At 44.2% G+C, this 24,911-nt stretch overlaps 1 long non-coding RNA gene across 1 annotated transcript in view; it reads left to right on the top strand.

The window, feature by feature from the left end:
* Nucleotides 1-24,911, top strand: part of LOC138986123 (uncharacterized) — a 48,717-nt gene that overhangs the window by 3,599 nt on the left and 20,207 nt on the right. Inside the window, exons 2-3 of the long non-coding RNA XR_011463019.1 lie at nt 3,459-3,709; nt 23,706-23,836. This is a non-coding gene — a long non-coding RNA (uncharacterized lncRNA). The remainder of the gene's footprint in view (nt 1-3,458; nt 3,710-23,705; nt 23,837-24,911) is intronic.

Here is a 24,911-nt window from a genome sequence, read left to right on the forward strand (position 1 = left end):
TCTTGTGAGGGCTAAGTGATTTATAAAGTTTCCTTGGGATAGTCACATAATAAACATAGTGTCTAATTATTCTAAAACAGAGAGGATCAGAGGGTGGGGAGAGTGATCACTTCATCCCCTCATCCTTCGGCCAACACCTGAGACCTCACCACTCAGGTCTTTCCCATGGGTCCTCTATGTCTGGAATCCCTCTGGTTGTCCTTTATTCTGGCTGTGCTGGGTTTTTGTTGCTGAGCGCAGGCTTTTCGTTGCAGAGTGCGGGGTCTACTCTCTAGTTGCGGTGTGCAGGCTTCTCTTGTGGTGGCGCGTGGGCTCCAGGCGCCGGGCTTCAGTAGTTGTAGCTTGGAGGCTCAGTAGTTGAGGCTCACGGGCCCTAGAGCGTGCAGGCTTCAGTAGTCATGCCACACTGGCTTAGTTGCTTCTCGGCATGTGGAATCTTCCCTGACCGGGGCTGGAACGCAGGTTCCCTGCTTTGGCAGGTGACTTTTTATCCACTGGGCCACCAGGGAAGTCCCTGATAGTCCTTCTTTAAATGGCTATTGAAACCTTTCCAAACTCCAGAGTTTTCTATCCAAGCCCCCACTCCATGGACCCCTCCCCTGTCACTCTCGATGGGAATATGGATTTCCAACATTTTGTCCATTCTTGTGCCTGCAAACTCTGCCCATCAGGCTTCTGATGCAAGTCTTCAGGGCCCTCCTCTGCCTGACTTCTACTGGTCCCATCCATCCTTGGCCCTGAGGGAGAAAAGAAAGGAAGGCTACTGTATTCTAGGGGCCCGAGAGAGGGTGGCTTGGAGACATCTATAGATGCTTCAGTTCTGATTCTGCTTCTCTGTAGCAGCAAGGGTTAAGGCCAGTTTTATCCTAAATTAACTAATGTAGACGGAGAAGGCAATGGCACCCCACTCCAGTACTCTCGCCTGGAAAATCCCATGGATGGAGGAGCCTGGTGGGCTGCAGTCCATGGGGTCACTAAGTCGGACACAGCTAAGCGACTTCACTTTCACTTTTCACTTTCATGCATTGGAGAAGGAAATGGCAACCTACTCCAGTGTTCTTGCCTGGAGAATCCCAGGGACGGGGGAGCCTGGTGGGCTGCTGTCTATGGGGTCGCACAGAGTCGGACATGACTGAAGCGACTTAGCAGTAGCAGCAGCAACTAATGTAGAATTATGTACACAAACATGTGCTGTAAGCTCTAAAGTAGCATAAAAATGCTGACTTTTACCTAACTTAGGATCCCTCTACCCACAGAAGATTTACCTGAGTCATGAATTCAGGGACTTACTTCCCCTTATGTTTAATTTATAAAAATATCAAGACTGAGACTAGTTTCTGGACAACATCACTGATTAACTTTTCTCTGTCTATGAAGTGTTTATCCAAGACTTTCCCCTAAATCTCAAGCTCATCCTCAGGATGTAGCCTTGTCTAGAAACAGGTTCTCCTGGCTTTGGTGCAGTTACAAGTCACTGGGTCACATTTCTACCCTTCCTTGAAGAACTGCCATGGTCAGGTGTGTGCCTTGGGGTCCATGATCAGGGCCAAGAAGTCAAAGGTCCCAGGAGAAATGCAGAGTCCTTCCTGCAAGGCTGATAGGAGAGGGGAGTCTGTGGGTGAGCCTCCCTTCCCTCTGGTTCCCACTGGAAGGCCACAAGAGATAAAGAAGTCAGAGTTTATATGCCTAAGGAGGCTGACTACTTTGGGCAGATCTCACAAGACTGGAAGTACCCTTGGTATTACAACATGGAAGGGCAGTGAAGGAGGCCTGTACACTGTCTTATTTCAGTGTGGGCTAAAAGTTCCATGTAGGATGATTCATATGGGAACTGCTGCCTGGCTGCTTTTTCTTGAACTATAATAAATGTATTTACAAGTCACCATGGTGGCTGAGCTCTGCAGGCTGAAACTCAGGTGGAGTATCTTTGTTGTTGTCTTGAGAATTCCTCCTCAGGAAACCCCAGTCTTGGCTTTTAAGCCCTTCCCCTGATTGGACGAGGCCCACCCACATTATGGAGAGCAATCTGCTTTACCCATGGTCTACTGATTTCACTGCTAATCATATCCAGAAAGTACCTTCACAGCAACATCAGGACTGGGTGAGCCTGTGGATGAACTACCCTTCACTCGACCAAACAACTGGGTGCCGTGGTCTAGTCAAGTTGACACGTAAAATAATCATTATGGCCACTTTCCGAGTTTTCTTCCCCTCCTCTGGCTGCCCCAGGTTGTGATGCTTCTATCAGAGATGATGCTTTCAAATGCAAAGTCACAAAAACAATCTATTCAAACAGGATTCAACTCTAAGGGGAACTTATTGGCTCTTGTAACTGAAGAATCCACAGCAGACCAGCTTGAGGTCTGACTCACTTCAGGTTCATACCTCATCTCTCCCTGGTTCTCTTGGCTCCACCTTCCCTGTGTTGATTTTATCTTCAGGCAGGCTTCCCCCAAGATTATAAGATGGTTGACATGCTTTCTTATTCACACCCAAGAGGAAAGAGCAGTCGCATCCTTCCCAGAACAGAGCAGAAAGAGCACCAAGCTTGTCTCTGCTTGGCTTGTTCCTGACATCATGTGGCCAAGGGAATAGCCTGCTCTGATTGGCTTAGGTCTGCCCACACCCTGACTGATCCCAGAGCAAGGGTATGAGATTTCCCTGACTGGCGTCTAGTTTGGGGTCTTCCCTGGAGCCAGGGGTAGGATCAATCCCAGCCAAACAAGCAGCTACTGCACAGTGGCCAAGGGGTGGTCTGGATGTGCACGATAACCTTAGATCTCTGCGTCAGTCTCTGAAGCTTGAAGCTGCTGCTGCTGCTGCTAAGTCTCTAAAGCTTGCAGCTGCAGTGCCCAAGTCTAGGGCACAGGTAGTGCTGCAGCCTACGGGACTTGTGCCCACTGGGGCTGAGTGGTCTCAGCCTGTGGGGTCATAGGCAGCAGAGAGGACAGCTGCCCAGAAAGAGAGGTGTGTTCCCTTGTATGTCAGGGCAGAGTGAGTCCAGCATGGAGGGGTTGGTGGTGGCCAACAGGCTGGCAGCTGTGTGCTCACTTCAGACTTCCTTGTTTCTAAACTGCCTCCCTGCCGCTAAGGGAGTGATCTCAGGACTGAACTAGCAGCCAACTTTACCACTGTCAGCGTTCGAGTAGGGCTGTGATGCCGCCAAGAGGAGTGAGTCACGCTGTTCTGGTTGGGATGGTTTGGTGGGGACAAAGAATGCAGGAGGAAGGTGACTGGGAAGCTTGTGGGGGCAGTCCCTGGGGAGGGGGTTGTCTCTGAGATTCCCATCTGGAATTTGTTATTATTAAAAAAAAATTTGGCAAAAAGAGGAAAAATAATAAAAATTCTGCAGGAATATATTTATGTGTGTGTGTGTATATATATATATATATATATATATATATATATAATATATGTATGTATGCTAATTCACTTCAGTCATGTCTGACTCTTTGCAGCCCCATGGACTGTAGACCACTAGGCTTCTCCGTCCATGGGATTCTCCAGGCAAGAATACTGGAGTGGGTTGCCATGCCCTCCTCCAGGGGATCTTCCTGACCCAGGGATCGAACTCAAGTCTCCTGCATTGCAGGTGGATTCTTTACAGACTGAGCCACCAGGACCTTCAAGTTGCAAAAATCCAAAGATGCTAATGTGAGAGCCAGCCTCTGTACACCAGCTGCTGTACTGTGCTACTACACTTTTCCAGGTACTGTGCTTTCAGATTAAAAATGTTTTCTTTACTTTTTGTGTTGGTTTTTTTATATATTATTTGTGTGAAAAGTATTATAAACCTATTACAGTACAGTACTATACTAATTGTGTTAGTTGGGTACCTAGGCTAACTTTGTTGACTTGCAAACAAAGTGGATTTATGAACACACTCTTGGAATGGAATTCATTCATATGCAGGGGACTTATTGTATATAGTAAATAAGAGAAGCCTCTACTTAAATTTAGATCTGCTAACTCTAAATCCCCACCCCTTTTCCCCCAATATTTAAGAGTAACACTTTGGCGGTTGGAGGGGGGCTATCAATATAGCAAATATTAGGTAAGGTGTGTGCCGCAGAATGGATTATACTAGACTCACTATCCCCCTTTCACTCACTGGTTTCTTCTCATGCTTCATGGCTTAGCTTGCTAATGCAGGAGTCACATGTTCCTGTTGTCTTTATTCTCCTGGTTTAATCAGGAAAACGAGCCAGAAGAACTGCAACGATTAGCCTGGGATCATTAGAAGAGGAAAGAATTTATATTCACAGTGACTGTATTTCTAGTCCATTGATTAGGCAATTTTGCTTTTATGAATCAATTGGGGTGATTGCTATGCTAAATAAAATGTAGAATTGCTATCACAAGGAAAACATGAATTATTAGCTTTAAACACAGACTGTCTATGCCTGCAGTTAGGTTTCCTATGGAATATTTCCTATTTTCTCATCCTGATTCCTGTCTTGGTTTTCTCAAGAGGTACCCTTAGAGGTTCCTTAACTCTGTTGTGGATGTAGCAGTGTAATCCAACAACATGGGGTATCCTGATGTGCGTGTATGCCTGCGTGTATGCTCAGTCACTTCAGTCGTGCCCGACTCTGTGACCCTATGGACTGTAGCCCACCAGGCTTCTCTGTCCATGGGATTCTCCAAGCAAGAGTACTGGAGTGGATTGCCATGCCTTCCTTCAGGGGATCTTCCTCACCCAGGGATCGTACCCACGCCTCCTGCATCTTCTGCATTGCAAGCAGATTCTTTATGGCTGAGCCACTGGGGAAGTGCTAGGTATCCTGATATGTGACATTATTACTCAAGGTCCTTTGACAGCTCCCTGGTGGATGCAGAGTGGGGTTCAAAGTCAACACAAGGGACTTTAAGACAATACCACTGCCACGCATACCTTCATTCTGCAGCTCCAATCCAGAAGGCATGATGATTTTTTTTTTTTTGGAAAATATACACAATCACTTTTGGAGGTTCTAGTAATAACTACACCAACAACCTCATCTCTTATAAATGAGTTACATTTTTTTCTTAGGGTATACAGAGGTCATTTCATAAATTGCACATTTCACACTGATTAATCTCAGTGGATTGCCTCTTGCTACAGCAAATATGATAATGTCCAACAATTGTAATGAATAATCATGGAACTTTATGCCATAAGAGGATGCTTTAAAAGCTAAATAATCATTTTTAAGAGGACACTAGAAGATTGAGGAGGGCAGAATGGAGATGGAAGAAAGAGGAGAAAACAGAAAAACAGCAATGAAGGAAGTGCTCAGGGGACTAAAACGTTGAAAAGCCAGAGTTTAGGCTTTCAGAACAAAGAAGGAGGCATTTGGCTTCAATAAGATGGGGATCTGATGGATTCTAGAGACCAGAGGTTTTATTAATTAATTTATTCAACAAACATTCATTGTATGCATCCTATATGGTAAGGCCGTGAGCATTTTAGATTGTTATCGTGTTTTTAAGATCTGGCAGCCTTATAGCCTACAGAAAAAGGACTGAAGCATAACAGACATTTAATGAATAAAAAGAGAAAGGAGAAAAAAAAGGAGGAAAAAGCAGAAATGGGGACTTTCCTGGTAGTCCAGTGGTTTAAGACTCTGGGCTTCCAGTGCAGGTGGTGTGGGTTGTATCCCTGGTCAGGGAACTAAGATCCCACATGCCACCTGGTATGGCCAAGTGGCCAAATGATATGGCCAAAAACTTAAAAAAAATTTTTTTTAATAAATAAAAAAAAAGCAGAAATGGAAGAAAGTAGCAACAGCAGTCAATGCAAACAAAACCCCCATTGCAAGCCCTGATTTTTCCCAGAAAAAATAGATACAATGTTCTGTAAACGCTTTCCAGTTTTCCTCAGCAAAGTCAGGCAGTCCTCAGTTCAGTTCAGTTCAGTCGCTCAGTCGTGTCCAACTCTTTGCGACCCCATGAATCCCAGCACGCTGGGCCTCCCTGTCCATCACCAACTCCCGGAGTCCACCCAAACCTATGTCTATTGAGTCGGTGATGGCATCCAACCATCTCATCCTCTGTCGTCCCATTCTCCTCCTGCCTTCAATCTTTCCCAGCATCAGGGTCTTTACAAATGAGTCAGCTCTTCGCATCAGGTGGCCAAAGTATTGGAGTTTCAGCTTCAACATTAGTCCTTCCAATGAACACCCAGGACTGATCTCCTTTAGGATGGACTGGTTGGATCTCCTTGCAGTCCAAGGGACTCTCAAGAGTCTTCTCCAACACCAGAGTTCAAAACCATCAATTCTTCGGCGCTCAGCTTTCTTCACAGTCCAACTCTCACATCCATGCATGACCACTGGAAAAATCATAGCCTTGACCAGATGGACCTTTGTTGGCAAAGTAATGTCTCTACTTTTTAATACGCGGTCTAGGTTGGTCATAACTTTTCTTCCAAGGAGTAAGCGTCTTTTAATTTCATGGCTGCAATCACCATCTGCAGAGATTTTGGAGCCCCAGAAAATAAAGTCTCTCACTGTTTCCACTGTTTCCCCATCTATTTCCCATGAAGTGATGGGACCGGATGCCATGATCTTCGTTTTCTGCATGTTGAGCTTCAAGCCAACTTTTTCACTCTCCTCTTTCACTTTCATCAAGAGGCTTTTTTAGTTTCTCTTCACTTTCTGCCATAAGGGTGGTGTCATCTGCTTATCTGAGGTGATTGATATTTCTCCCGGCAATCTTGATTCCAGCTTGTGCTTCTTCCAGCCCAGTGTTTCTCATGATGTACTCTGCATATAAGTTAAATAAGCAGGGTGACAATATGCAGCCTTGACGTACTCCTTTTCCTATTTGGAATCAGTCTGTTGTTCCATGTCCAGTTCTAACTGTTGCTTCCTGACCTGCATATAGGTTTTTCAAGAGGCAGGTCAGATAGTTTGGTATGCCCATCTCTTTCAGAATTTTCCACAGTTTATTGTGATCCACACAGTCAAAGGCTTTGGCATAGTCAATAGAGCAGAAATAGATGTTTTTCTGGAACTCTCTTGCTTTTTCCATGATCCAGCGGATGTTGGCAATTTGATCTCTGGTTCCTCTGCCTTTTCTAAAACCTAGGCAGTCCTAGGCACAAGCATATGACACAATTTTTGTAAGTCCTTCCCTCCAGCAGATACTGATTATGAAGAACAAGACTCAGATCCTATTCTCAAAGAACTTAGAATCTACTTGAAAATTTTGAACTAATATACATTAAATTATGGATCCCACTAAAATGATATTCAAGCAGGTCAAGGGAGGCCTGATGCATACTTTGGCTGCAAGATTCAAAGAAGGGAGCAAGTCTAGCTGGTGACAGAAGGGAAAGAAAGATTCATGGAAAGGATGGGTTCCAGGAGGTACCCTGGAGGTGGGGGGACCACTACATCAGACGGAGCAAAAATAAGCGTCACATATTTGGGGACCAAGCAGAATCTGTGACTCCTAACTGAAAGATAATTACTGGGGAGTGATGGAACATGAAGTCTGACTATAGCATCAGGTGGAATTTCCAAAGGCCCTGAAACTCATGTATGAGAAGACATCAGGGGTCCAAGGGTGTCTGTCATGCAGCAGTGCCGTGGGAAGTCACCGGGGCAGAGGTTTTCATGAACGATGGAACTGCGGCTCAGGTATGTGGACTTAGGGCCGCTGACAGGCCACCAGATTCTGAGGAACTGGACCAGTGTGGCAGCACAGAGGAGCTAGTAGATGAGCCATTTCAACAAAGAAGTAGATCAGACTTGGAGACCAGTCTGATTTAGGGCATGGATGGGAAGAGGGCGTGGAAGATGCAAATATTGTCCATTTGTGTGAAGGGGAGCAAGATTCACCTTGGGAGAAATGCCCAGGTATGTGAGTAAAAATGAATTGATGTTAAGCTGGGCACACTTCAGAACAAAAAGAAGAACACGCCCTCCCTCCCCAGCCCCCAGGGTTAGGCAAGGATGGTAATAGGTGATGCAAAGCACATCCAGCAGGAAATGGGCCAGGCTTCCCGGCAAGGTGCGAGGTGTGGTGGAACAGAATTGAACCAGGACGTTCTGGGCACTCAGGAGGTGTTCTCCGTCCTCTACCCTGAGAATTGTAGGTTGTACGTATGCTGCATAAGCATCACGTGTTCAGTCCTGCCTCCACTGACCTGCTCATTCCGTGTGTGCTCTGTATGTATACAAGGCTCCTCACTGGGCGCCACGGCAGAAACGGGTAAGATAGGGTTGGGGGATCTTCAGGAAGCTCTCAGTCTATTGGGAAGACACAGATAAACATGTGTGTGTGTGTGTGCTAAGTCGCTTCAGTCGTGTCTGACTCTTTGTGATCCCATGGACTGTAGCCCACCAGGCTCCTCTGTCCATGGGATTCTCCAGGCAAGAATACTGGAGTGGGTTGCCATGCCTTTGTCTAGGGGATCTTCCCAACTCAGGGAATGAACCTCCCTCTCTTATGTCCCCTGCATTGGCAAGTGGGTTCTTTACCACTAACGTCGCCTGGGAAGCTCACAGATAAACACAGAAGGGAGCAGTAAGCCTGAGGAAAGCATTTGAAGTAGCCATTACAGGGAACTCATGGATGCTGTGTTGAATTAGGATTAAAGAGGGTAAAATTTCAGAGTTCCTTCGAAGACTTCAGGATTTTTTTTTTTTTTTTTGCAGGAGCAGAGAGCGGCATGAGTCAGGATTAGAAGTTTGTGTCTCAGGAATTCACTGGTGTCCAGTGGTTAGGGCTCTGAGCTTTCACTCCCAAAGACATGGGTATGCTGTCAGCCCCTTGGTGTGTCCAAAATTTTTTTAAAAAAGAAAGAAACAAAAAAATTTGTGTCTCAAAGCTCAACATGTAAGAGGCAAGGGCTGTAGTCCTTCCAGAGACCTAGAGAAGTTAAGCAGTGTAGCTCCCGGGAGGCTAAGACACAGAGAACATGCTTTTTTCACATCAGAGGACCAAACTGAGCCAAAGAACACAGGCTCTTTTTTTTTTTAATCTTTACCGATTAGGATACTTTTAAATGCTATTTTCTGGGTGCATACAAAGTCGTGAAGTACGGATTTTCTTTTCATCAGTGTACGGCATCAGTAGGAAGTAAACTCAGATCTTCCCTCCAAAGTCACAGCTCTGGGCCAGGCAGCATTCTTCTGTGCCTTGTGCGTGGAGGAGAGACAGGCTGTGGTGGACACTTGGGCTCAAATCTGCCATTCAGATGTTCCTGATTTAGGTCCAGTGGGGCTGCCAGACACTCTAGTCGGGAGCCTGGAGCCCTGGCCTCTGGGGCCAGTTCTCAGTCTGTAACACTGCGACCTTTCATCCCTGAACATCTCAGACATTCCCACCCCCACCCCTGCCTGGTTCTGGGAGAGCCCTGATGCATTTGCACTAGGCTTAGGGTGTGTGTGTGCGTGTGTGTGTGTGTTAGTCATGTTGGACTCTTAGCAACCCCATGGACTGTAGTCTGCCAGGCTCCTCTGGGCATGGGATTCTCCAGGCAAGAGTACTGGAGTGGGTTGCCGTTCCCTTCTCAAGGGGATCTTTCTGATCCAGGGATTGAACCTGGGTCTACAGCTATGCAAAAAGGAAGTTTAGCTAAGTCAGTAACCCCCTAGGTTTGGACATCCAATAGTCTGGGTTCAAATTCAGCCTCACTATGAAGTCAGAGAAGGCAATGGCACCCCACTCCAGTACTCTTGCCTGGAAAATCCCATGGATGGAGGAGCCTGGTAGGCTGCAGTCCATGGGGTTGCGAAGAGTTGGACACGACTGAACAACTTCACTTTCACTTTTCACTTTCATGCATTGGAGAAGGAAATGGTAACCCACTCCAGTGTTCTTGCCTTGAGAATCCCATGCCCAGATCTATGGGGTCGCACAGAGTCGGACACGACTTAAGCGACTTAGCAACAGCAGCAGCATGAAGTCTGGACAAGTTATTTTCTAGGGCTCTGTTTTCTTATGCAGACCGGGCATAAGGAAAGCACTGGTCTCATAGCACGTTTGTGGATATTGAATGAAACGATCTATTTAAAATGCTTCCTGCTGTAGCTGTACCTGGTACGTGCTCAACGTGTGATCCTTGGTATCTGAATATGCCTGTACCCGGGTTCCAGGCCAATGCTAGGGGTAAACAAGGCTGCCTGTACCCTTCTTTGCTTCTCTCTCCTAGCAACCCAACTCAAACATCAGCTGCTGAAACTCTAAACCTCATTAACAGGCAGCTTCATCTCCGAGATACTTTCACCGTGTGGTATGGAGCCCATTTTGACCCCCTACTGTTTTGTTTTCCTGCTAATTTTCTGGTTAATCCAAGGACTTGAACAACAGTGTTACCCCTGCCCCCCCACCCCCACCCCCAACCACCATCCCCACGGGAAGATGGACAGCAGGCAACTGGGGAACTGGGGTCATGGCAGCCCAGAGGTAAATCCTGCCCAAGAAGCCCTGTAGGAGAGCCCACAAAAGAAAGAGACTCTTTGCCAAAGGAGATTTTATTTTGCAGTTTCCAAAAGGTAAGGGAATGCTTCCAACAAGTTTTTTTTTTTTTTTTTGCTTACAGACTCAGAATTTAAACACAGGACACTGAATGGGCAGAACCTTGGCCCACCCCTGAGTGCCTGGGGCGCGTTGCCAGCACCAAGAGTTCGAGTTTCTGCCCAGTAGGCTTGTAACCTGAACTTTCTATTTCTAAAATCCCAGTTCTTAGTAGCCAGCACACATTTTGAGCCACAAAATTCTGAGAATTATTGCACTTGTCAGCTGCTAAGTCACATGCCCTTCAGCCTGGTCCCTTTCATTGGTATAATCATACTTCTGTTAGAGACTATGAATTTCACTGTCACATAAAAATTGGCATCTCTTTTAATACCACCCAGGGCTTGCCATAATCAGCCAGAAATATACCGTTGGGCTTGTCATAATTCATCAATTTTCAGGATCCCTCAGGAACTCCAAATACAATGACTGATAGCAAATTAATGGATCTTCCCATTTAACTTCATTAAAGGACTGACCCCATGATGAAAATTTAGTTTAATTAGGATAATATCTCATATTTAAAGTGCCTCAAAGCCAGGAAGCCCACAGATCTTCTCTCTTAATTTTTAGAACAACACTATGTGTCACTTAGAGCAAAGCTATGTTTGTTCCCATTTCATGGATGAGAAGAAGTTGCCTCATGTTAACAAGTAAAATAACAATTACAGAGTTAGGAGCCATGGATGCGAGCCCAGACTCAGGATTTGCAGTTAAGATTGACTTTATTGGCTTCATGTATGTCTGTGAACTATTCAGCAGAACAAAAATACATACAGAATCTTTTTTTTTTTTAATCCATGTTTAATGAATAGGGAATCCTGTGTACATGGCCAGGCTGTAAATAGATGGCAGTAGTGGAATGCAGGCATGGACAAATATAGAATGAAGCTTGTGCTCAGCAATGCTGCCCCCCTCCCTCGCCCCCAGTCCCCAGGCTGGTATGTTAACTGGTCTGTTTGGAAGCTTTTTTTCTTCGTCTTCTTCTTTTTTTTTTTAAGGTTCAGTTGCATGATAGTACAAAGAGCCTTGTGTTACGATCTCAACACTGCTATTTATACCCTGTGACCCATTAAGCACTGATTCCTTGGTTGGGGTTCTCCCAACATCTTGAGAAGAAGAAAAAAAAAAAGAGGAAAAAAATAGCCTGACTGGAAAAAAAAAAATAGGAGTTCTCATTTAACAATTCTCGAGTCAAGAATTTGGAAACATGACCCCAGCCAAAGCTTTCAGAGGCCTGGTATCAAATGTTGTTATTTTTGGTGGCTGGAAAATCAGGCTGCTTGAGGAAAGGACAAGGTGCCCAGTGGCTGCGGCAGGAAGCAGAGCAGGGTTGGGGCGGGGGCGGGGAAGGCGGTGGGGGGGCAAGGCTGACCTCACAGGAGGAATCTGCAGGCAACTTGGCCAGAAGAGAACCTCACCGTCCTTTGGTCCACCTCCCCCCACATCAGAGGGAGGCGCAACGTCCACGTTTCCCTTTCCGGGTTTCCCAACGACAGCTCGGCACTCTTCCTCCCCGATACCCTGGGAACCAAACCTCAGTCGTGGCTAAACCCCACCTCAGCCCCGCCAGGAGACTTATTTTTCCTTAAATGCAGTATTTCCCGTGAAAGTGAAGGGCCTCCCCCTTTTGGGAAAGCTACCCGCTGGAGATATTTTTATGCTCTGTCTGCAGTGGGTGAAAGGGAATCCTGGCTTAAGATAGAGCCAGTAATGCCCTCCAACCCAGTAGGGCTGGGCCAACGTCAGAGCTGAGACACCACCCATGTTTGGAAATACAACTCACTCTGTCTGTTCTCCAGGTCTCTCTTCCAGCTCAGTCTGTCCCAGCACATGGATGCACACAGGCATGAGAACATGTGCAAGCATACATTCGGTCATATGTGCACACACACACATGCGTGTGCATGCACACAAGCACATGCAGGCACACAAGCGCACACGTGCACACATGTGACCACACATATACACATGCCAGCATGCATGCACATACAGACAAACATGTACAACCAGCCTAGGTGCCTGCTGGTTATCGCTGTGTCATGGACGTTCAGTTCAATTCAAAAATTATTCTGAGAGAGTGTTAGGGAACCATGTGTCATACTCCTCTGTGAAAACAGCTGAGAAAGACATCAGACAAACTTTCCTGAGCTTACACTGGAGTGAGGTGGAAAGGAGATCAAACCAGTCAATCCTAAAGGAAATCAGTCCTGAGTATTTATTGGAAGGACTGATGCTGAAGCTGAAATTCCAATACGTTGGCCACCTGATGCGAAGAACTGACTCATTGGAAAGACCCTGATGCTGGGAAAGATTGAAGGTGGGAGGAGAAGGGGATGACAGAGGATGAGATGGTTGGATGGCATCACCGACTTGATGGACATGAGTTTGAGCAAGCTCCAGGAGTTGGTGATGGATAAGGAAGCCTGGTGTGCTGCAGTCCATGGGGTTGCAGAGTCGGACGCAACTGAGAGACTCAACTAAACTGAGATGGAAAGTCTAAATCCTATTCTTAGCATTATTCACACGCCCTCAAAGCTACCTTCCATGAAAAGGTCTTTAAAATACTTAGACTTGATTCTTCTTTATAAGAAAATGAATGTTTAACTGCCTGTGTGTGTGCTAAGTCACTTCAGTCGTGTCCAACTCTTTGTGACCCCGTGGACCGTATCCTGCCAGGCCCTTCTGTCCATGGGATTTTCCAGGCAAGAATACTGGAGTGGGTTGCCATGCCCTCCTCCAGGGGATCTTCCCAACCCAGCGATTGAACTCTTCTGTCTCCTGCATTGGCAGATGGGTTCTTTACCACTAGTGCCACACAGGAAGCCCAGAGATTGATTGATACCTTATAAATTGTTTCTTCATATATTATAGGGAAAAAACTTAACTATTTTTAACACCCATCTAGAATAAATGTACTTGAACGCTTTCTGCACACGCCAAAACCAAATATAAAGCATATTAGATGCTCCACCCTCCATGTCTGTGGGTTCCTCATCCGAGGACTCAACCAGAAGCAGATGGTGAGCAATAACTGGTTGAACCTTCGCCTATGGAGGACTGGCTACGGGACTGGAACATTCGCAGAAGCCGGAATCTGCCTCAGATGCTGGAACCAGTCTCCCGGGGATAGCAAGGTATGGCTGTGACCTACAAAATAGGCTGCCGGTACTTGTGATTTCCGCCGAAGGGAAGAAGTAAATCTTCATCCAAGCCTCTCCCACCTGATGATGTCGAATGCTGAGAGACGGTTTCCAGCCAATGCAACAGAAAGTCAGAGGGCTCAAAGGTAGGAAAGATTACAGGCACCCTCTATAACACCTGTGTGATGAGATATCTCAGGGCTGTGCCTTGGAGATACTAGAGACTCAAGTGACACTATATACCTTAATCTCTAACTCCCAGGTTAGATACTCCTGCTACTTCTTGATGCCGGTAGGATGTGGAGCCACACTCAACAAGCATATAGCCTTGGTCAGAAATCCCAAATCCTTTTTATTCCTGAAGTGTCCTTTCTGAAACAGATATATTGCCTCAAATTTACTTTGGTAGAGAGAAGGCCAATCCAAGCAAAAACAAAACTTCCCTCTCAAAACACAGCAACAACGATCATAATAACCCACCTCCCTGCAATCTCCAAGAATCCTTCCTTACAGGGAGTGGTGGAGGTCCTGGATTTCCAGTTCCTGGAGCCCCCTGGCTTATTCCTGCACTCTTGAATGCCTTCCTCTGCTGAGTGGCTGTGTGAGATACTTGCAGATTCAGGAGACAAAACACAGGAAGCGATTTGGTTTTCTGAGCCTGTGTGTGTGTGTGTGTGTGTGTGTGTGCGTGTGCACTCAGTCATGTCCCACTCTGTGACTCCATGGACTATAGCCCACCAGGCTCGTCTGTCCCTGGGATTCTCCGGGCAAGAATACTGGAGTGGGTTGCCACTTTCTCCTCCAGGGGATTTTCCCAACCTAGGGATCCAAACTCTAGTCTCCTGGATTGGCAGGTGGATTCTTTACCACTAAGCCACCCGGGAAGCCCCTTTTCTGAGCCTGAGTAGAGGGTATATCCCATTCAGATGCTGCCTCCAGGAAGGCAGCCCTTCCAAACTTGTTTGCTTAGTCCTGGGATGTCCACTGTTACAGGGGACATTCCCACACCCCTCATCTCCTGACTGCTCCTTGGCAGAAGCCCACATCCACTTCCTCCCTTGTCCTCTCTCCTTCCCTTCTGCCCACTCCACAAAGCCTCCCAGAGGGGACTTTCCACTCCCACGGGCCATCACTGTCTCATGACAGACGCTCCTGCCAGTCATATATACTTCCAGTGGATACTGGTAAAATAAGCTAAAATAGTTTGTGAAAGCTAAATAACAACACTCAATCCTCAGTCCTTTATATATATATATACACACACATACATGTATGTATATATATATATTCTTTATCAGATTCTTTTCCCTTATCAGTTCAGTTCAGTCGCTCAGTCTCTTTGCGACCCCATGAATCGCAGCACGCCAGGCCTCCCTGTCCATCACCAACTCCCGGAGTTCACTCAGGCTCAGTCCATCGAGTCAGTGATGCCATCCAGCCATCTCATCCTCTGTCGTCCCCTTCTCCTCCTGCCCCCAACCCCTCCCAGCATCAGAGTCTTTTCCTTTATAGGTTACTGCAAAATATTGAGTAGAATTCTCTGTGCTATACAGTAGGTCCTTGTTGGTTCCCTATTTTATATATAGTAGTGCATATGTGTTAATCCCCAAATCCTGATTTATCCCTCTCCTACCTTTTTATCCCCTTTGATAACCATGAGTTTCTTTTTAGAATATGTCTTTGGGTCTGTTTCTATTTTTTAAATAAGCTCATTTTAACTTTTTTTTTTTAGTAGATTCCACATATAAGTGATATCATATGATATCTGCCTTTCTCTGGCTTACTTCACTTATTATGATAATCTCTATGTTCACCCATACTGCTGCAAATGGCATTATTTCATTCCTTGTTATGACTGAGTAATATTCCATTGTGTATATATGTACCACATCTGCTTTATCCACTCATCTGTTGATGGACATTTAGGTTGCTTCCATGTCTTGGCTATTGTACATAGTGCTGCTATGAACACTGGGATGCATATATCTTTTCAAATTATAGTTTTCTCTGGATATATGCCCAGAAGAAGAATTGCAGGAGCGTATAGGAATTATATTTTTAGCTTTTTCAGGAACCTCCATACTATTCTCCATAGTGAGTGTAACTCCTTAATCTTATTAAAACAACACTCCTAAGAAACAGGGCTTACCCTCCTAGAGGTTGCCTTCTCAACCTTCGGTGCCTGCGAATCACCCCGGGAACCTGCCAAAATCAACATTCTGAGTCAGTGGGTTTTCCTCGGGACCCGAGAGTCTGAGTTTCAAACAAGACTCTAGGCAGTCCAACGGCCACCCTTTCAGTGGGAAGGGGTAGACCTCGGGCTCCTTGAAGGCCCATTCCTGTCTGATGTGACTGTGTCCCCACTGTGTAGCAACACAGCTGGCACATGGTGGGTCTTCAGTTGGAAAAGAAGAAGAGGGGTGAGAAGAGAGGCAGGAGGTTAGGAGTTTCCCGCTGGGCAAGTCTTTCCTGTTTTTGACAACACTGGGTGAGTCTTTCGTGTCCTTGATATTAAACCAAGACAGACTCAGGTGAGGCAGATATGAGCAAAGGCTCATGAATCTTCCATTCTTTTCTTTTTAAAAAAATTAATATACTTTTAGTTGGAGGCTAATTACCTTACAATGTTGTGTTAGTTTCTGTTGCGCAATATGAATCAGCTATCAGATCAGATCAGTCGCTCAGTCGTGTCCGACTCTTTGCGACCCCATGAATCGCAGCACGCCAGGCCTCCCTGTCCATCACCAGCTCCCGGAGTTCACTCAGACTCACGTCCATCGAGTCAGTGATGCCATCCAGCCATCTCATCCTCTGTGGTCCCCTTCTCCTCCTGCCCCCAATCCCTCCCAGCATCAGAGTCTTTTCCAATGAGTCAACTCTTCACATCAGGTGGCCAAAGTATTGGAGTTTCAGCCTCACCATCAGTCCTTCCAAAGAAATCCCAGGTCTGATCTCCTTCAGAATGGACTGGTTGGATCTCCTTGCAGTCCAAGGGACTCTCAAGAGTCTTCTCCAACACCACAGTTCAAAAGCATCAATTCTTCGGTGCTCAGCCTTCTTCACAGTCCAACTCTCACATCCATACATGACCACAGGAAAAACCATAGCCTTGGTTAGACGGACCTTAGTTGGCAAAGTAATGTCTCTGCTTTTGAATATGCTATCTAGGTTGGTCATAACTTTCCTTCCAAGGAGTAAACGTCTTTTAATTTCATGGCTGCAGTCACCATCTGCAGTGATTTTGGAGCCCAGAAAAATAAAGTCTGACATCGTTTCCACTGTTTCCCCATCTATTTCCCATGAAGTGATGGGACCGGATGCCATGATCTTCGTTTTCTGAATGTTGAGCTTTAAGCCAACTTTTTCACTCTCCTCTTTCACCTTCATCAAGAGGCTTTTTAGTTTCTCTTCACTTTCTGCCATAAGGGTGGTGTCATCTGCATATCTGAGGTTATTGATATTTCTCCCGGCAATCTTGATTCCAGCTTGTGCTTTTTCCAGCCCAGCGTTTCTCGTGATGTACTCTGCATATAAGTTAAATAAACAGGGTGACAATATACAGCCTTGACATACTCCTTTTCCTATTTGGAACCAGTCTGTTGTTCCATGTCCAGTTCTAACTGTTGCTTCCTGACCTGCATACAAATTTCTCAAGAGGCAGATCAGGTGGTCTGGTATTCCCATCTCTTTCAGAATTTTCCACAGTTTATTGTGATCCACACAGTCAAAGGCTTTGGCATAGTCAATAAAGCAGAAATAGATGTTTTTCTGGAACTCTCTTGCTTTTTCCATGATCCAGCGGATGTTGGCAATTTGATCTCTGGTTCTTCTGCCTTTTCTAAAACCAGCTTGAACACCAGGAAGTTCACGGTTCACATATTGCTGAAGCCTGGCTTGGAGAATTTTGAGCATTACTTTACTAGCGTGTGAGATGAGTGCAATTGTGCGGTAGTTTGAGCATTCTTTGGCATTGCCTTTCTTTGGGATTGGAATGAAAACTGACCTTTTCCAGTCCTGTGGCCACTGCTGAGTTTTCCAAATTTGCTGGCATATTGAGTGCAGCACTTTCACAGCATCATCTTTCAGGATTTGGAATAGCTCAACTGGAATTCTATCACCTCCACTAGCTTTGTTCGTAATGATGCTTTCTAAGGCCCACTTGACTTCACATTCCAGGATGTCTATGTATACATATATCCCCTCCCTCCTCCCCGCCCCGCCACCACCATTCTATCCCTCTAGGTCTTCACAGAGCACTGAGCTGAGCTCCCCGTGCTATAAAGCAGCTTCCTGCTAGCTGTCTATTTCACACATGATCATGTGTATGTGTCAACTCTCCAATTAATCTCAGATCTCATCCCATCTTCTCCCGAGAGTTCCTATCTGGCTATTCACAGATGGTCTCAAGGTCCTCAGGGCTCCCCGCCAGTTTGCCACATTACCAAGAGAATGCCGGCGTCCCCTCAAAGGCTGGGGAGCTGGGATGTTATGATGCCATGAGGTGCGGTCAGTGCAGAGAGGAAGCGTTCTCATCATATGTGGCTTATATCTCGACTTTGCCGACCAAGTTGTGGGGCTCCATGACCCTGGGGAGCATTTGATGGACAGCATTTCCCTTAGAAAGGGATAGAACTTTTCTGTTTGCAGTTTGTATCAAAGCCTCAAAGTCCGTGATTTATTTCATCTCTTCTCCTCCTCATGACAAAGCCTAAAGTGCTTGATCTCTAAAATGCATCTTGCCAACAGCAAGCAGACTCACGGAGAGCCTCTGCAGCTGTGGCAGCTTTCATCTTAAAGAGGGTACAGTGCCAGGGAGACAGGCATGCCCTGCTGGTAACGAGGTGGTGGCCTTGTTCACCAACTCATTATTGTTTTTAGACAAAATGCATTCTAAGTCAGCATTTTAAAATATGAAATTAACCTAATCCTTCAATAAGTGGGAGGTTGGAGTTAGCAGATGTAAACATATACATAGAATGGATAAAAAACAAGGTCCTACTGTATAAGGGAACTATATTCAATATCCTATGATAAACCATAATGGAAAAGAATACTAAAGAAATGTATATATACATATATATTATATATTGTTATACTTATAATATTATAATTATATATATTATATATACATATAATTATATATGTATATAACTGAATCACTTTGCTGTACAGCAAAAATTAACACAACATTGTAATTCAACTATACTTCAATAAAAATAAAGTTAAAAATATAAAAATCAAACAAAACATAGAAAAAAAGAAAAAGAAAAAATCACTCTAATACGTTAATATTATGTATTATATCAATAACCTCAGATATGCAGATGACATCACCCTTATGGCAGAGTGAAGAAAAGCTAAAGAGTCTATTGATGAAAGTGAAAGAGGAGAGTGAAAGAATTGGCTTAAAGCTCAACATTCAGAAAACTAAGATCATGGCATCCAGTCCCATCACTCCATGGCAAATAGATGGGGAAACAGTGGAAACAGTGACAGATTTTATTTTTGGGGGGTCCAAAATCACTGCAGATGGTGACTGCAGCCATGAAATTAAAAGACGCTTACTCCTTGGAAGAAAAGTTATGACCAACCTAGACTGCGTATTAAAAAGCAGAGACATTACTTTGCCAACAAATGTCCATCTAGTCAAGGCCATGGTTTTTCCTGTGGTCATGTATGGGTGTGAGAGTTGGACTGTGAAGAAATCTGAGTGCCGAAGAATTGATGCTTTTGAACTGTGGTGTTGGAGAAGATTCTTGAGAGTCCCTTGGACTGCAAGGAGATCCAACCAGTCCATTCTAAAGGAGATCAGTTCTGGGTGTTCATTGGAAGCACTGATGGTGAGGCTGAAACTCCAATACTTTGGCCACCTGATGCGAAGAGCTGACTCATTTGAAAAGACTCTGATGCTGGGAAAGATTGAAGGCGGGAGGAGAAGGGGACAGCAGAGAATGAGATGGTTGGATGGAATTACCAACTCAATGGACATAAGTTTGGGTAAACTCCAGGAGTTGGTGATGGACAGGAGGGCCTGGAGTGCTGCAGTCCATGGGGTCGCAAAGAGTCAGACATGACTGAGCAACTGAACTGAACTGAACTGAGTACATTAATGTTATCTAATACTAATAATATCTAATACTCTAATAAATTAATATTCACTATGTTAAACATAACTATTATTAGCATTTAGTTGTGTTTTCTATTTTTTTTCCTGTGAATGTGTCTGTTTTCATAACTATGGTAATTTTTATATTATTCTGACACAAAGAAAGGCAATGCCAAAGAATGCTCAAACTACTGCACAATTGCACTCATCTCACACGCTAGTAAAGTAATGCTCAAAATTCTCCAAGCCAGGCTTCAGCAATATGTGAACTGTGAACTTCCAGATGTTCAAGCTGGTTTTAGAAAAGGCAGAAGAACCAGAGATCAAGTTGCCAACATCCGCTGGATCATGGGAAAAGCAAGAGAGTTCCAGAAAAACATCTATTTCTGCTCTATTGACTATGCCAAAGCCTTTGACTGTGTGGATCACAATAAACTGTGGAAAATTCTGAAAGAGATGGGAATACCAGACCACCTGATCTGCCTCTTGAGAAATTTGTATGCAGGTCAGGAAGCAACAGTTAGAACTGGACATGGAACAACAGACTGGTTCCAAATAGGAAAAGGAGTATGTCAAGGCTGTATATTGTCACCCTGTTTATTTAACTTATATGCAGAGTACCTCATGAGAAACGCTGGGCTGGAAGAAGCACAAGCTGGAATCAAGATTGCTGGGAGAAATATCAATAACCTCAGATATGCAGATGACATCACCCTTATGGCAGAAGGTGAAGAGGAACTAAAAAGCCTCTTGATGAAGGTGAAAGAGGAGAGTGAAAAAGTTGGCTTAAAGCTCAACATTCAGAAAACGAAGATCATGGCATCCGGTCCCATCACTTCATGGGAAATAGATGGAGAAACAGTGGAAACAGTGTCAGACTTTATTTTTTGGGGTTCCAAAATCACTGCAGATGGTGACTGCAGCCATGAAGTTAAAAGACGCTTACTCCTTGGAAGAAAAGTTATGACCAACCTAGACAGCATATTGAAAAGCAGAGACGTTACTTTGCCAACAAAGGTCTGTCTAGTCAAGGCTATGGTTTTTCCTGCGGTCATGTATGGATGTGAGAGTTGGACTGTGAAGAAAGCTGAGTGCCGAAGAATTGATGCTTTTGAACTGTGGTGTTGGAGAAGACTCTTGAGAGTCCCTTGGACTGCAAGGAGATCCAACCAGTCCATTCTGAAGGAGATCAGTCCTGGGATTTCTTTGGAAGGAATGATGCTAAAGCTGAAACTCCAGTACTTTGGCCACCTCATGCGAAGAATTGACTCATTGGAAAAGACTCTGATGCTGGGAGGGATTGGGGGCAGGAGGAGAAGGGGATGACAGAGGATGAGATGGCCGGATGGCATCACCGACTTGATGGACGTGAGTTTGGGTAAACTCCGGGAGTTGGTGATGGACAGGGAGGCCTGGCGTGCTGCGACTCATGGGGTCACAAAGAGTCAGACAGGACTGAGCAACTGAACTGAACTGAACTGAACACGTTAATGTTATCTAATACTAATAATATCTAATACTCTAATAAATTAATATTCACTGTGTTAAACATAACTATTATTAGCATTTAGTTGTGTTTTCTATTTTTTTTCCTGTGAATGTGTCCATTTTCATAACTATGGTAATTTTTATATTATTCTGACATATATGTAATTTTATATGGAACTTTTAAAATGTAACATTATATCTAAATATTTTCCATGTTATTGTAGCTTTCATCACCACCTGCATGACATTTCCTTGAATAGCTATAACTGATGATATATATACTCTTCATATGCTTATGCGCACTCGGTCGTGTCTGACTTTTTTCGACCCCATGCACTGTAACCCACTAGGCTTCTCTGTCCATGGAATTTTCCAGGCAAGAATACTGGAGTGTGTTGCCATTTCCTTCTCCAGAGGATTTTCCCAACTCAGGGATCAAATCTGTGTCTCTTGTCTCCTGCATTGTTAGGCAGATTCTTTACCAGTCAGTCAGTCGGTTATTAGTGCAATTAAATGTACTAGGCATTTCCGTTGTTTTGAAAGTTTTAGAAATATAATAGGACTGAAAACACATGAATAGTTTAGCAAATGTCTATTGGCACCTGGCATATATTGTATCTAGATTATCTAGTGAGCTTGAAATCCTTTATAGATGTATCGATCCAGGATTTTTAAAGAGGTATATAATGGGAGTGGAGGGGTGCGACCACAAAAAAATCATCCAACGAAGAGTCTCTAGGAAGCAAACAAGGAACAGGCTTGGCCTGTCAGCCTCTGCCGTGGAAGAGCTTCTGGGGGAAGCAACGGGGCTGGTCACAGAGGGAGTTGGAGCTCTGGAGGCCAGGATGGGAGACCACTCCCCTGGTCATGGTCCTTTGACCACCAGCGAGTGCCTTGCATCCCTGCCTCCTCATCTAAATCTGGGAATGCTGGGTTTTCCCTGGTGGGCTAGTGGTTAAAAATCTGCCTTGTGATGCAGGGGACTCAGGTTTGATACCTGGTCAAGAAACTAAAATCCCACACCTACTGAGCCCATGCGCCACACCTACTGAGCCCATGCGCCACAGCTACTGAGCCCGCGCACCACACCTACGGAGCCCATATGCCACAACTAGAGAGCCGTTGTGCCACAACTAAGACCAAAATAGCCAAATAAATAAATAAATATTAAAAAAAAAATAAATCTGAAATTATGCCTATCTTGGAAAACTATGGTGAGGGATGAATGAAATACACAAAAGCACTTAGTAGGGTGCTTGTCTCAGTGTGAGCATGCAATAAAATTTAGAAAAGACTATGGTATCAGCAATCTAAGAGGTTGGGGAGCTGCCCACTCCTATCACTTGCTAGGCCTGGGGCTCATTTGCCATGTGTCTAAGTATTTGAAGCTATGAATCAAGTTAACAGATTGTCAAAGAAAAGTTTTGTCCTTACATCTTAATAACCTTCACTCACAAAAAATAGAGAACTATATGGTATTTCTATGACTAAAAGTGAGTAAAGTATTTAAGAGAGGGGAGGGACTTCCCTAGTGGTTTAGTGGTTAAGAATCTACCTTTCAATACCCAAGACAAGAGTTCCATCCCTGGTTGGGAAACTAAAATCCCACATGCCTCAGAGCTACTAAGTCTGCACGCTTCAGTGAAGACCCAGCGAAGCCAAAATATTTTAAAAATAAAATAAAAGGGAACCTGATCATGTGTAAGGCTGTCTGGGATGTTATTTGGATGAGTATTAAGAATAAAAACATATAAATTCATAAACTATGATATATTTATTTAATAGCACTCATTTTCTTGCCTTTATTTCAGCACAATCATTAATTATATTTTCATAATCAAGATTTTCCAAAGTCTGTGTTTCATTAATAGCAGTAATCTAACAGATTAAAAATAAATGTAATTGTATTAAAATAGACAAAATCTGAATATATTTTAATCAATATGTAAATTAATGTTAATATAGGAAGATACCAATTTAATTATTTTAGATGTTTCCAGAAAAGTTATTTTTCTTCCAAAATATTCAAAATTACCCATTTTAACCAAAATGCAAACATATATTTTAATTAGTAAATATCAAAATTTAAAATTATTTAAATAATTCTGGAGATGTTTACAATTTTTAAAGATTTAATTACCTTTTATGCATTTTTGTATAAAAATAAAACTACATGCAACTCTAGAAAAATCCATTTTTATTTTATATGTCACATATGTTCTATCTAGAACTATGCTATTGTTGTTCAGCTTCTAGGTCATGTCCAACTTTTTGTGACCCCACGGACTGCAGCATGTCAGGCCTCCCTGTCCCTCACTGTCTCCTGGCATTTGCCCGAGTTCTAGAATTAGAACTATATTTATATACAAAAGTAAGGAAAATAGAAGTTATGTAATATTGCAAAATGTTGGCCAATATATATGCACAACTGTTACACACATTGTATGTACTTGTTTTAGCACCACCCAGAACCCTGAGTTGGAATGGGAAAGGAAACAAGAAAATGGACTCCTGGCACTATTGGGAAATAATTCTTCATTATGCAAGAATTTATTACATCCTTGCTCTACGAGAGGAAGAACTTAACAAGGTAATGAATTTGTCTTTTCTCTTATCTCAGCACTTCTGCCGCTCGAATCCTGTCTACACTCCTAATAATGGTCATTTTTGAAGTCAGCAGTGGTGCATACACATCTTTTGGGTACTCAGATTCAGGGCCTTTTATTTACCAGAGATATAAAACTGTAGATTTGAGCAGTGCTGGTCACCAGAGTGGATGTTTAGGATTACAGGTTGTTCTGCCTGCCCTGAGCACTGGACTTCAAGGGATTGGCTACCATGTGTATTTCAGTGTGTGTGTGTGTGTGTGTGTGTGTGTGTCTATATCTGAGGAGCCCTTGAAACTGTGGGGCTGGGTCAGAGCCTCTCTTGACCATCTATAAAGGCAAACCAGCAATAAAAATAAAAAATAAAAGCAATGTTACAGCCAAACATTTACTGGGATAAATTTTCTGCAGTATGCAAATCCTTCTTGCAAATACCATTATCCACATCACTTCCCTTGTTGCCGTTGAATCTATTCTAGAGAATCTCTCAATGCCTTACCCACCCTGGATGGCTTGACTTTCAAAGACTGGACTGTGTCTGTTTGGACATCAGCTTGTTAGAGAAAGCAGATGAGAGAAGGCCCCTTGTTTCCCACCATCAGGACCAATTCCAGAATTGGACAACCTGCCCTGAAACATAGCTGCCCATCTGGAGAGAAGGCCCCAGGACACAAAGAGGGTCCAAAGCTGATCCAAATGCCACTCAGAGTCACTGCTGTGTGCATTAAGAATCTCTTTGAATCTTATGCCTTTTTCCATTATCTCTGAAACTCAGTTGAGCTTTACTTCCTACCAGAAGCTTCCAGCCATTTGTTGGGGGAACATGACTTTAAGGAAATAAGACAGAAGTGTGTTTGAATGTGAAGCAGTTATTTTTGTAGCTCAGCTGTGATATGATAATATCACTGTTTGCAGAGCTGGGACTCTGGGCTCTCAGGCGGGTATAGTATATAGTATAGAAAGCTGAACTGGCCGGCAAAGGTGGGCAAAACCACAGAGCCAGGCCCTGAGCCCAACCCACCCCCAGGAAAAGGGGCCAGCTGTACACTTGTCTAGGAA

This window comes from Bos mutus, chromosome 28 (assembly GCF_027580195.1).
Source record: "Bos mutus isolate GX-2022 chromosome 28, NWIPB_WYAK_1.1, whole genome shotgun sequence".
NCBI lineage: Eukaryota > Metazoa > Chordata > Mammalia > Artiodactyla > Bovidae > Bos > Bos mutus.